The 13,133-nt window shown below is 41.4% G+C and overlaps 1 protein-coding gene across 8 annotated transcripts in view; it reads left to right on the plus strand.

Moving 5' to 3' along the window:
• Positions 1-13,133, plus strand: part of dlgap2b (discs, large (Drosophila) homolog-associated protein 2b) — a 112,101-nt gene that overhangs the window by 1,656 nt on the left and 97,312 nt on the right. Inside the window, exon 1 of one of the 8 annotated variants that reach the window (XM_084952081.1) lies at positions 6,638-7,734. The exons of the other annotated variants lie outside the window; for them this stretch is intronic. The gene's annotated coding sequence lies outside the window, so the exon portion shown is untranslated. Of the gene's footprint in view, positions 1-6,637; positions 7,735-13,133 lie in introns of those variants that run through there. 8 annotated transcript variants of the gene reach the window in all.

Below are 13,133 nucleotides of genomic sequence, written 5' to 3' on the forward strand. Positions count from 1 at the left end.
TAGGTAGAGTTAAATGCAGAGAATGGGCTTTCCCTACGGTGATCAAAGATGGATATATTATCTAATTAACCATGTAATCAAATTCTTTTAATATATTTCCACTAATTTTCAAACATAGGCAATAAAATTCAGACCCCAGAGTTAACAGTTAATGTCAGTTTAGAGTAGTTTGCATTGTTGAGTGACCTGAGGTAGAAAAAGTCCCAACTGGCTGCCACTACATCTCAGTTAACAGAGGTTGAAAGGTCTTATAATGAAGCATTTTTTGTTTTCAATTTGAGAAAATCGCAGGAGAACCAAGGTTTGATTTTCTTCAAGGCAAACACGGAGGTAGATTGTCAGAGGGCAGTGGAAGGTAGAAAATTAGAGGTCATCAGCATAACAATGGAAACTAAGCTTAAATTTATAGAAAATAAAACCAATAGAAAGTAAATATTTGATAAATAGGAGAGTCCTCAGCATGTACGACAGAAAATTAAGAAAAACATTTAATGACCTTTTTAAATCCAATTTCTTTGTCAAGAAAACAAAGTTTAAGTTTGTGATTAACTACTTGTTTTACTATTAGTATACAGGGTGGGCCATTTATATGGATACACCGTAATAACATGGGAATGGTTGGTGATATTAAAGTCCTGTTTGTGGCACATTAGTATATGTGAGGGGGCAAACTCCTCAAGATGGGTGGTGACCATGGTGGCCATTTAGAAGTTGGCCATCTTGGATACAACTTTTGTTTTTTCAATAGGAAGAGGGCCATGTGACACATCAAACTTATTGGTAATGTCACAAGAAAAACAATGGTGTGCTTGGTTTCAACGCAACTTTATTCTTTCATGAGTTATTTACAAGTTTCGCTTTGTTCACAGCCATTGACATGGTGAAGAGGTTAACACGTGAGGAGCGGATCGAAATTGTATTGATATCTGGTGAACGCAGTAACCGGGTCATTGCAGAAGATTTCAATGCAAGACACCCTACGAGACCACCCATCTCCCATGCTACAGTCAGCAAACTGCTTGCTAAGTTTTGTGAAACTGGTTCAGTGTTGGATTTGCCAAAATGTGGACGCAAGAAAACTGTCACTAATGAAGAAACATCAGTGGCTGTCCTAGCTTCATTCAGCAAGAGCCCACAGCGTAGCACTCGCTGCATGTCACTGGAGAGTGGCATTAGTCGAACATCCCTTCGGCGGATATTAGCTACTCATAAATGGCACCCTTACAAACTCCAGCTACTGCAGCATCTCAACGAGGATGACCCAGATCGGTGCACAGAATTTGCAGAATGGGCAAAACAAAAATTGTAACAGGACCCTCAGTTCACGCAGAAGATTTTGTTCAGAGATGAGGCAAACTTTTATGTGAATGGTGAAGTTAACAAACAAAACCACTGCTATTGGTCTGACACTAACCCACATTGGATGGATCCCTCCAAGACTGTTGGAACAACAAAAGTGATGGTTTGGTGTGGTATATGGGGTACAACGATAGTGGGTCCATTCTTCATCAATGCAAACCTCAAGGCCACTGGATATTTGAAATTGCTACATGATGTGTTTCCCTCTTTATGCACTGAAGCTGGCACGTTTCCTGAGTTTTTCCAGCAAGATGGTGCACCACCACATTATGGGTGCCAGGTCCGAGCATTCCTAGATGAACAGTTTCCTGGAAAGTGGATTGGTCGTCGTGGGCCAGTTGAATGGCCCCCAAGGTCTCCCGATCTGACCCCCTTAGACTTTTATCTTTGGGGTCATCTGAAGGCAATTGTCTATGGTGTGAAGATACGAGATGTGCTGCACCTGAAACTACGGATACTGGATGCCTGTGCTGGCATTTCTCCTGTGGTGTTGCTATCAGTGTGGGAAGAGTGGGAGAAGAGGGTTGCATTGACAATCCAACACAATGGGCAGCACATTGAACACATTTTATAAGTGGTCAGAAACTTGTAAATAACTCATGAAAGAATAAAGTTACGTTGAAACCAAGCACGCCATTGTTTTTCTTGTGACATTACCAATAAGTTTGATGTGTCACATGGCCCTCTTCCTATTGAAAAAACAAAAGTTGTATCCAAGATGGCCGACTTCTAAATGGCCACCATGGTCACCACCCATCTTGAGGAGTTTGCCCCCTCACATATACTAATGTGCCACAAACAGGACTTTAATATCACCAACCATTCCTATTTTATTACAGTGTATCCATATAAATGGCCCACCCTGTAGTTCTTAACTAGTTCCAAAACTGTCCTGTGGTTCTAGTGCACACATGTGCATGCTGTTGTAAAATACAACCTCTGTCTGCATCCCACAATGACCTAATACCAAACATCTTCAATCATACTAAAAGCTATTCTTCAAAGGGGATTTGTGTCTCCAGCTGGAATTGCACCAGCAACCAAATGAGCATGTGAACCACAACACATCTTTCATGAAAATAAAAATATTTGGGGTGGGAGCCCTAGCACAGTACAGAATGACTGAAAATCCCTGGTTTTACTCTCACCATTAGTAAACCATATAGAAATATATTGGTGCACACTCTATGGAGATCTGACTTGTTTTGCTTGCCACAAAACCGATATATTATCACTTAAAGTTTATATGGTGAGTTTATTAGCAAGGAGATGCCATTTTACAAATGCAGCAGACAGGAAGAAACATCTGTTTAGAAACACAATATCTACTTCATTAGTTCCACCAACAGAGATATATCCGCCTGTTTTATTGAAATTTTCTATGCTACATTCACAAGACTGGTGGTAATTGGTGCTTGGTTGGCAGGAGTTGGTCTACCATGGTTTTCTTTCTTGTTTTTTTTCTGAACCACAGTTGGGGATTGTGCTGATGAGCAAGGGAGACTGTTTAAAAACAGCAATGATCGCGCAATCAACTCAAAACAGTTAACTGAAAGACTGGAGTGGTGCGTTTGACACCAGGAGGATCACCTTCCACATTACATGAAACCATTTCATCCTTTCTTTTTGTAAAAATATCACTTTTTAAACCAAAATTGAATTCAAATGGCTCTTAAATGAGCTCAGTTGTTAGAACGGTCACCCCAAGTGACAAGGATTAATTGCTGCTTTCCTTTCTGTGTGCTGAGCCGACCTATTCTATTCCCATGGCGTCAAATACTGCCATTTCGTCAATGCCACCGATGTCTCAGAGATGGGCAGAAAGTGTCCTCTGGTGTATGTGCCAAGCCTCCCAAGACGCGCAACCAGCAGGCAGCGGTTTGTGTCCTGCTTGAAAGCTTTGTTTGATTTACATGTTTTATTTTCAGTCGCTTTTTGGTTGCATTTATTTACATCATGAAAAATAAAACACCAAGGGCTCCTGACCATGCGTCTGTATGTGACATGCGCTTGAGCCAACTGCATATGCACCAAGGTCCTTAAAAAGAAGAGGCAGGAGGTAAAGACAACAAGCAAGCCCTGGATAGTGTGGGGGAGGCGCTGAGAATTTGAAGATGGAGCAAAAAGAAGATAGTTGTTAATTAGCTAAACTCTGCACGACTCCTTAAGTCGGCAGAGGTCAGAGCACAGAGCACCATCCAAGGAAAAAGCACTCCAGGGGTCCTCTGCCTTTCTCTTGGATTTTGGTTTTTTTTTTTTGGCATTGCAGATGATCAAATGTTGGCTCACATCAGCACAAATCTCAAATACTGTCACTACCCCTTCCTTTGATGCGTTTGAAGCCAAAGGCCAAGATGAAATTATTTATTTTTCACAGTGAGAGAAAGAAGATCACACTGAAGAAATGAGTTTGAGTATATTTATAGGTTATAGACAAAGAATAAATTAGATGGCGTGTGAGTACAGTTCCTCTGGCCGTGGTCACGGCTGCTCTCACAGACTGAATAGAAAAGATGGCCTGATCAACACAGAGAGCACCTATTTGGTTGTGATGCTTCAACACCAACAATGCTACAAGTCCACACTGGTCAGTATGTGGCTGCCATACACAACAAATGGTACATTACAGTAGCTTTAGATGGTGAGAACAAAGATATCTGTTTTGACTTTATTCTCAAAAAGATCAATAATGTTTTTCTCAATGTGGCTCTAATACTGCTTCATATAGGATAATACGCTGACTGATTTCTTTTTTTTTTTTTAATTGAATGACCCAGGTGACACTTCCATCAGTGCTGTGCTGATGTCAGTTTTACCTTGGTCTCTGTTTGCGAACAAGCCCACATTTTGACATAGCATCATGAAGTTTTCATAGTAGGAAAATCATGGCAGAATCTTGGGACTGCATCTCTAAACCATTAGTTATACGCTGTCCCATTGCCTCTGATGGCAGTGGTTCCACCTTTGGGCCCTTGGTACCTTTGACACCTTTGTGGTTTTTGTGTGCGGTGCTAGCATTGGGTATTCTGCACCTGCACCTTTCTTTTTTTTGGTGGAACTGCAGGAAGCAGGTTATAGATTAGTCAGGAGGACCAACACCTCAATAATAATAAAAAAAGATTTGAACATTAGTTAAGTTGCTGCACAAAATTATTTACCGACCTAATGTCTGTTCTATGAGAGGACTAAATACAGAAGTTTAAATCTTTGTCAGTAGGGTAAAGCAGCAGGCACTGAGTGTCATACTACAGGTTAAGGAACCTTTTGTCTCATTTTAATCACACCTGACGGTCACACATATTGTTTTTAGGAAATGAACAGTCAGCCAGGATGGATTTCTGCTCATTTTTGAACTGTACTGGTCCTTTTTTTTTATTATAGACTTCACGCAAAACATGCCCATCTGCTCTAAACAGCTGGTTATGCCAAATGGTGCGAATACTACTCAATGTGAATTTTAAATTGTTGGTTATAAATACAGCATATTAATAAAAAGGAAAGTGTTCTCATAATTCCCACGACACCACTATAAAAGTTCAGCATGTTTGTTGGCGTGTAACGGCCGGTGATTGATCATTTTGAGGTCGGGTTTGACTGCTTTTACATGGAGTCATTACCTTATGTTTTTCTCATTAATACCGCAGGTGCAATTTGCTATAGTAGGTGTTCTCCTAATGTTTCAAATCATAAATGCTCTCAGAGGAAAAAAAACACAAAGAAAAACAGTAAAAAAAAATTAATGTATGAAGTTTTATTGCATTTGAAATACTTGAAAAATGATCATGTATGTGTTAATCATCTTCTCAAATAGTCCTTTTACGTTACAAATGAGCTGACAGCGGAGTTTCAGCACAGCCACACATCAGAGATTATCTGCGAGTTAATCATGTGTAGGATCTTGCTGTGATGTTACAGGCTTTGTCAGCACAAAAGCTTGTGATGAAGGGAGTACAGATTCGAGGACATCTCTGCCTCCGTTTGATGTGCGTAATTTAAAGAACTGTTAAAGGATTTAAAACATTTTTTTTTTGTTTCGTCTTTTTCTTCCTTTATCAGCCACCCGCAGAACTGGCTCTTGATCATTCCTTGGTCATCATTTTTTCAAGGTTGAGGCAGACTGTTAATGACTGTGCGCACCACATCGTTTTAAGGAATGTAAAGCAAGCAAGGGACGCATCGTGGGCAGTGATGTTGTTTATGACTTCTGGTCAGACAAAGAGCTCGTGCTTTAAAAATGAGCATGTTGAACATTTAACGTGTCTCTTTTAGTTCTGTGAGTCAGAACGGGATTAAACCACTAGGTGGGACTGTTTACTTTGATAAAATGCCCGACTACTGCTTTGACATGACCGCTGGTGTATTTCAAAAACCGTCCATTCCCACAATCCAGTGCAGACTGTGAGTGTTTTCTGTGTAAGTGTAATCCCATATGCATGAGTAAATTTGTTAGGAGCAAGTGCAAATGTGTTACTGTGTCTCTCTTTTATAAGTCGTCTACAAGCTGTAATAATCATTTAACTAAAGCAGCAGTTCCTTACAGTTGGGGTGAAATCACCACAGGAAAAAGGGTTTAATGCTTTTAGAATCAAACTTTTAATTCATCAGGTTGATAAAGTCATGTTTTATGGCTTTTGCTGGTTTGCAGCATTAACCTCGGGGGTAAAAGCTAAAAGTTTGGGGTCCGTTATAATGCAGGGAACATTCCTCGTTAGATTTACTTTCATATTGCTCAGTTTGTTTCATCTAAGGGTTCCCTGTAATTGTAGCTAATTTAGGTCTTTGTGTACGCACTGATTTGGCAAACACAAATCTGTTTCAATTTGATTTTATGAATGAAACCACACGTTTCGTAACTTGAGCGTGTTGGAATACTTAACATCTAACATTTCTAAATATACTGTAATAAGCATGTGGCCAGATTCAGCCTTGTTTGAGTTGCTGTCAGTCTGCACACACATGGAAAACTTTTTATCACAGCATTTTTGATTGAGCTCATAATTAGGGTTTTACATCTTTGTGTATTAAGCTTGCCTTTTTTTCTATCTGCACTGCTGCTTACATGTAATTTTTCATATGCATTGTGCGATCATGTTTATCTTGAGCGGCAGCTCTGCTCTTGAGAATACAAATCAGTCTTTAGTTGGGCCTAAAATCAAGCTCATCCTTCCTCAGTCTGGATTTATTCATCTCTTAGATTGTCTCTCAACCTTTGAAGCTACACTGTGCTGTAGGACAGAGAAAAGGCTGGCGAAGGAGGGAGGACGTGAGGGGAATGTGAGGGCGGCTGAACTTGGAGACGAAGTGCTCTGCTGGTTTTCAGAATGTGCAGCTTCAGTTCGGAACAGAGGTGAAGTCAGGACTTTGAAATGTGTGAGGCTGAGGTAATTTGGTTGGAGCTGGTGTCGCGTTGGCCTGAAGTGAAACCTTTAGTTTTGGCGTGTACCTCTCTGCAGCCTGTTCGTTTCCCTCTAACTTTCTCAATGGAGGGGATGCCAATTGAACACCTGCACATGGCATGAGAAACGTGTCTGATCTTCATGACGTAAGCAGGGCCCCGGCAAGACCAGGAAACGACTCCGTCCTTTTTGGTCGGAAGAGTGATGTCATCGCAGGGAGAGCGTGAGGTTGGCTGCGGCTTTATTGAGCTTGGCATTTTATTACCAAGAGTACCAGATGTGTGACCACATGCACCAGTCCATGCGAGGACACAGACCTGGGAAGCTGAGAGCTTGATATCATGGCATTTGTGAACCGATATAAAGCCCTTTCAGAGGGAAAAGGAGAGTGAAGCAAAACCATAAAACAGAGAAACGCAGACAGATACCCAGAGGGGAAGAGGGACAGCATGAGTGTGAATGCTGATGGGGATAGCAACGCGTGGAGCAACAGAGCTGCAGAATCCTGAATCCAGTAGATGGAGACTCCGTGTCCTTGTTTTGTGGTGATCTGTGGAAGCAACATGCAGCTCGCGCCTCTGCCTCGCACTGCTGCAGTGGAGGAGTAAATGCGGAGCCCAGCACTGCTCCAGGTGATCCACAGCAGCCCAGCCCGGCAGACTGCTCCCTCCTCAGCCTTCCCTCTCCTCCTCCTTTTCCTCCTTCTCCTTTTCCACCTCCTCATCCTCTTCCTCCTCCACCACCTCCTCTTTTTCCTCCTCCTCCTCCTCTTCTTCCTCCTATGTCACTGCTCCATTCCTCTGAGGGCTTTGGAAAGAGATAAGAAAGGATCAGAAAAGCAGAGGAGAAATCCTGCTTTTCCCCCCTCCGTTCTCAGATGTGACACACCTCTGCCCGACTGTCCGCCGCTTCCCTGTCATCGTGTGAAGACGCGCCGCATATGTGCTCAAATGTCTCCGGAACATAGACTCGCTACTAGGTAAGAAGACTCAGACTCATCCAGAGAAATGTTTCTTGCCCACTGTTTTCTTTTTGGGTTTTTTTGTTTTGCTTTTTCTCGAGACGTTTTCTGTGGAACTGTTCCAGCCCCGAGTGAGAGTGTGAATTTAATAGGTAGATGAGAAGTTATCACATCAGATCGGACAGAAAAGAAATCAAACGAGGCTCTCAAAGACGAATACATTTGTCTTCAGGTTTTAGGAAAAGCACCTCTTCCCCTCAGCAGTCACAGGGATCCATGCAGGTGTGTGTGCATTCATATGTGTGTGTGTGTGTGACAGAATCCAACAGGGTGGCAGGGATTGCTCTTCAACCAGAGCCTTCTCGATGGGTAACAGGGGGATTATCATCTTTACAGTGTGGCCAAAAAGCTTTCTATCGATCTCCTTATGGCCACAAATGTCAGTAGAATCTGTGGCTTCAGCATAACTGACAGACTGTCTTTTTCAGTGGTACCAATAGTTGATCATTATGTAATCATTTTTGTGGATACAGTTTGGCGATAGAGAGGAAAAAAATCTCGTCATTTTCTGCATGTCTTAATCCCCCGTTTTTCATGGATGGGGATGAATTTCAGATGAAGAAAGCACTGAAAGGGGGAATTAGGGTACTGACAGGAGGGTGGAAGAGGACATGAGGGGGGGGGAGGAGAATTTACTCCATCACTCTTTGATTTGGAAAAACTGCTGGCCAACAGCTGAATGGTGCAAGTCTTCAGTCTCTCAGTAACATGCTAGGTCTTACTCTGCAAAGCCCGAACCTGGAAGTGACCAAACAAGGCTTCATCGCATTCACCTTTCAAACACAGTGTCTTTGTAATATCATAATAAGAGATGGAGACCAGGTGATTCTGCAGCAATGTGTCCAAAACCTGCATTCTGCTGTGAGACAGAGCATCAGGACTCTGTGTGTGCGTGTCTGTGTGTTTGCGAGCTAAAACCTCTCACAGTGTCCTGCAGAAAACCCGTTTTGGATAAAAATATATGTGCATTTATTGCTAATTTATGTTTGGATGCAGAATCAAATCTTTCATCGCTGCATTTGGCACCATGAAACATCCTGTGCGGACATCTGTAGTCACACACATGTGCACAATCTGTACATATTATGTGCTCTCTCGCAATAAGCTCTCATTTCTCACACACTGTACACAGAGATAAACCTGTCGGCGCACTCCGACAGCTGTGCAGGATGAATCAGGTTGCTTTCTGGTGTAGCGAGGTGTCTGGCTGGTCGTTTGTCATGCGTGGCATTGGGAGGATCCCAAAGGAGCAGAGTCTGAGCTTCTCTCAGCTCCCAAGCGGCTTTTCCCCCTCCTTTTGATTCTCCAGGAGATACACTAGCATCCTGAAATGCTTCATTTAGCCATAATAAGAGTGTCAAGCTCCACCAGCAGCCCCCAGAGGCTATAATGCAAATTATACATGTGAATATGAAAGTCTTGGACAGTCTCTGCCATTTACTTCTTGATGGTAGAAGGAGTACTTTGACATTTTGGTTAATGGTTTTTTGGCTCTTGGTTATGAGTAAGTAGAAGATTGATCACTATAGTGTCTTAACAGCAAATGTACAGATGAAGCTCACAGTCTATTCGCTTAGCTGAGCATAAGGACTGGAACAACACATAAAAACTGACTGTTCCCTGGGCTGGACATGTAATAGTTATACCGGCCTCCTGCCAATTTGTCCCAGCCTTTACAAACATCAGAAAATTTTCAGTTTCGTACATTAGCGGGCTTCACAGATGCTGTTAGGTTTACTTTGTTACTGCTGGACAGAGCCAGACTAGAAGTTTTCCCATTTACTGCCTTTGCACTAAGCCAAAGTAACTAACTTCTCACTGTGGCGTTGGCATTTTAGATTGACCCTAGTGACATGAAAGTGAAAAAGTACTTTACCACAAAGTATAAAACTCAGGGTTTAGCACTCTGAGAGCATGGATGTGCTCACAAATTTTCTAATTCTGCTTGATGATGATACTGTGTTATGCAAGACTGAATTACAGATTCAGGTCAGGCGGTCAAAACATTAAAATTAATCCTATGTAGACCTCTTTTACAACTTTAGTCAGATTTCAAGGAAATTAAACTATTAAATGTGGAGATTCTTGAGTGTCATGTAGAATTTTGACTTTTGACCCAACAGCGTTGTTAAATCAGTTCTCATGTGGTTGCAAAAATGATTCGGAGTCTTTTTTGAAGACCAAAAATTTCCACGAAATTTGACATCAGGGGTTTTTGAGTTAGGAAACAAACACCTGGATGGGAAGACTGATTTTTCAATCATTTCAACCATAATTGGTTTAACAGTGCTCTTGACTGCTGACACCAGATGGTAATTCATATTTGGAGTGTTGAAACATCCTCTGAAGTCTCCTTTTATTTATTTTTTTGTATTGCAAAGGCTTTTTGTAGCCTGGAAAGATTTTTTTTTTTTCTAAATTCTTGATTTAGGAGTTTTCTCCTACTCTTCTCTGCCGAGCACTTTCAGTTCTGAGCTATTTTAGGCTGTCTTGCAGGCACAGTATGTTTAAGATTTACCCACACAGTTTTAATGGTGTTCAGATCAGGGGAACTGTGAGGGTTTTTCCAAAAGCTTCAGTTTGCTCTGCTCCATGATGGATTTTAGATGGACATTTTCACGTCTCTTTCTCTTTCAGCCACGGTTTCTTGGCCGACTGCACAACATTTGGATCCAGAATTTGTTAATATTTATTCTTCTTCTATACATGTAATGTTTCCAGTTCACCTGGTTTCCACATGTGTTACAGCTGACATGATATTCTTTTACTTCAAAGAATTCTGAATTCAAAATTAGTTTTGACTTGTTTTAAATAGGACTATCCAGAGCTTGCTTTGTGCAGAAAAAGACAATTGGGAGCAAAGGTTTGATGTAGGCCAGGGATGTCGAGTTCTATTTCAGTAAAGGTCAAATTTGGGAAAGGGGGATTTCCCCATGTCAGATGATGTCAGATGTGGTGAGTTTAAGGGCCAGATATACAGTCAAGTGAAAAAGGAATTTTTTCTTAGCACTCTGTGCAGTTCTGTGAAAAACTAACTACATTCCGTAGCTTGTAGAATCACTTTTAGGAGCAATAATGTAAAGTAATTGTTTTCTCTATGATTTTATCAGTCTCTCACATCGAATTTAGGCCCACTCTTCTATACAGCATTACCTCAGTTCATTGAGGTTTGGGGGCATTTGGGGGCATTTGGGGGACTTTGTCTGCACCATTGCAGCACCTTGATTCTTTACTTTTTCAACCATTCTGCTGGAGATCTGCTGCTGTGCTTGGGATTGCTGTCCCGTTGCATGACCCAGTTCCAAATAGGTTTTAGCTGCCAGACGGACAGGGGTCACGTTTTGCTCTAGAATACTTCGGTACATAGAGGAATTCATGGTTGACTCAAAAACAAGTTGCTCAGGTCCAGTAGCTGCAAAACAAGCCGAAATGATCACCTCCTCAGCACCTTTTCTCTTGACAGTTGCTATGAGGTATTTGTGCTGATATGCTGCACTTGATTTTCTAAGCATTGTGCACTATTGCCAGACAGCTCATGTTTGGTCTTGTCTGTCCAAAGGACATTGTTCCAGAAGTCTTGGAATTTTTTCAGATATAACTTTGCAAACTTAAATCTAACTGTCATGTTCTTTTTAGAAAGAGGAGGCTTTCTCCTGGCAACTCTTCCTCACAAGCCATACTTGTTCAGTGTTTTTCTAATTGTACTGTAATGAACTTGAACATTTCACATGCTAACTGAGGCCTGTAGCGTCTGAGATGAAGCTCTTGGATTTTGCAGGTCTTCTGAGTATTTCAGTCTGACCTTGGGGTGAATTTGCTAGGACATTTACTCCTGGGAAGACTGTGGCATTGTATTGACAGAGGCCTGAATACTCCAGATCAGCAAACTCCCAAAACGTCTACCTTCACAGAGGTGGTCACACTTGCTGATAATCAGTTAATCAAGTGCTTTTATTAGCAGCGTCTGGCTAATACTTACACCATTAATCCTATGGAAGTATGAGCCCAGTGCCATAGATTTCAGTGAAAACTTTATCTTTATCACGTGACTGCAGACTGTAGTTTGTTAATGTGCTTTAATTAAATAAAATATTGTTACCTGTCCCATATAGCATTCTTACATTCATTTTGGTCCACATAAATAATTCAACAAGTCACCTAGCCATCATAAGGCCTAGACAAAAAACGAACTACAGTCATAGTTTTACTGGTAGGCTGAATGTCGACTATTGGCAGTATGAGGAATTTTAAAATGCATGATAAAGCATAAATACATAAAGGCAAAGTGATAAATCTTTCATTTTGTTCTTGCATTAATTTTTGAAACTGTCACTGAATGTGTTTTACAGTCCTGAACATGACAAGTCAGTGTTTGTGTGAGGCAAAAAGTAAAAAACCTTTGATCGTGTAGTTTAGTACACAGTCTAGCCTTCTGGTGTAAAATCTGATCAACATAAAAATCTATGAACAAAAAAAAGCTGTTATTTGTTTTTGGTCTTTTTGGAACCTGTCCTCTGATTTGCCAACGTGACTTTTCATCTTCATCACTTTAATTCAATTCAATTCAATTTTATTTATATAGCGCCAAATCACAACAAAAGTCGCCTCAAGGCGCTTCATAGATACAGACAAAAACCCAACAATCATATGACCCCCTATGAGCAAGCACTTTGGCGACAGTGGGAAGGAAAAACTCCCTTTTAACAGGAAGAAACCTCCGGCAGAACCAGGCTCAGGGAGGGGCGGCCATCTGCTGCGACCGGTTGGGGTGAGAGAAGGAAGACAGGATAAAAGACATGCTGTGGAAGAGAGACAGAGGTTAATAACAGATATGATTCAATGCAGAGAGGTCTATTAATACATAGTGAGTGAGAAAGGTGACTGGAAAGGAAAAACTCAATGCATCATGGGAATCCCCCGGCAGCCTACGTCTATTGCAGCATAACTAAGGGAGGATTCAGGGTCACCTGGTCCAGCCCTAACTATATGCTTTAGCAAAAAGGAAAGTTTTAAGCCTAATCTTAAAAGTAGAGATAGTTTCTGTCTCCCGAATCCAAACTGGAAGCTGGTTCCACAGAAGAGGGGCCTGAAAACTGAAGGCTCTGCCTCCCATTCTACTTTTAAATACTCTAGGAACAACAAGTAGGCCTGCAGAGCGAGAGCGAAGTATGTATGCTATGTCTTCTAATGATGCTGCCTAAGGGAAGCATGTATAATGTAAACAGAATTGGTCCTAGCACTGAACCCTGTGGAACTCCATAATTAACCTCAGTGTGTGAAGAGGACTCTCCATTTACATGCACAAATTGGAGTCTATTAGATAGATATGATACAAACCACTGCAGTGCAGTACCTGT

Source organism: Perissodus microlepis, chromosome 15 (genome assembly GCF_051167445.1).
Source record: "Perissodus microlepis isolate ML-2025 ecotype Zambia chromosome 15, ASM5116744v1, whole genome shotgun sequence".
In the NCBI taxonomy this organism is placed as follows: Eukaryota; Metazoa; Chordata; class Actinopteri; order Cichliformes; family Cichlidae; genus Perissodus; species Perissodus microlepis.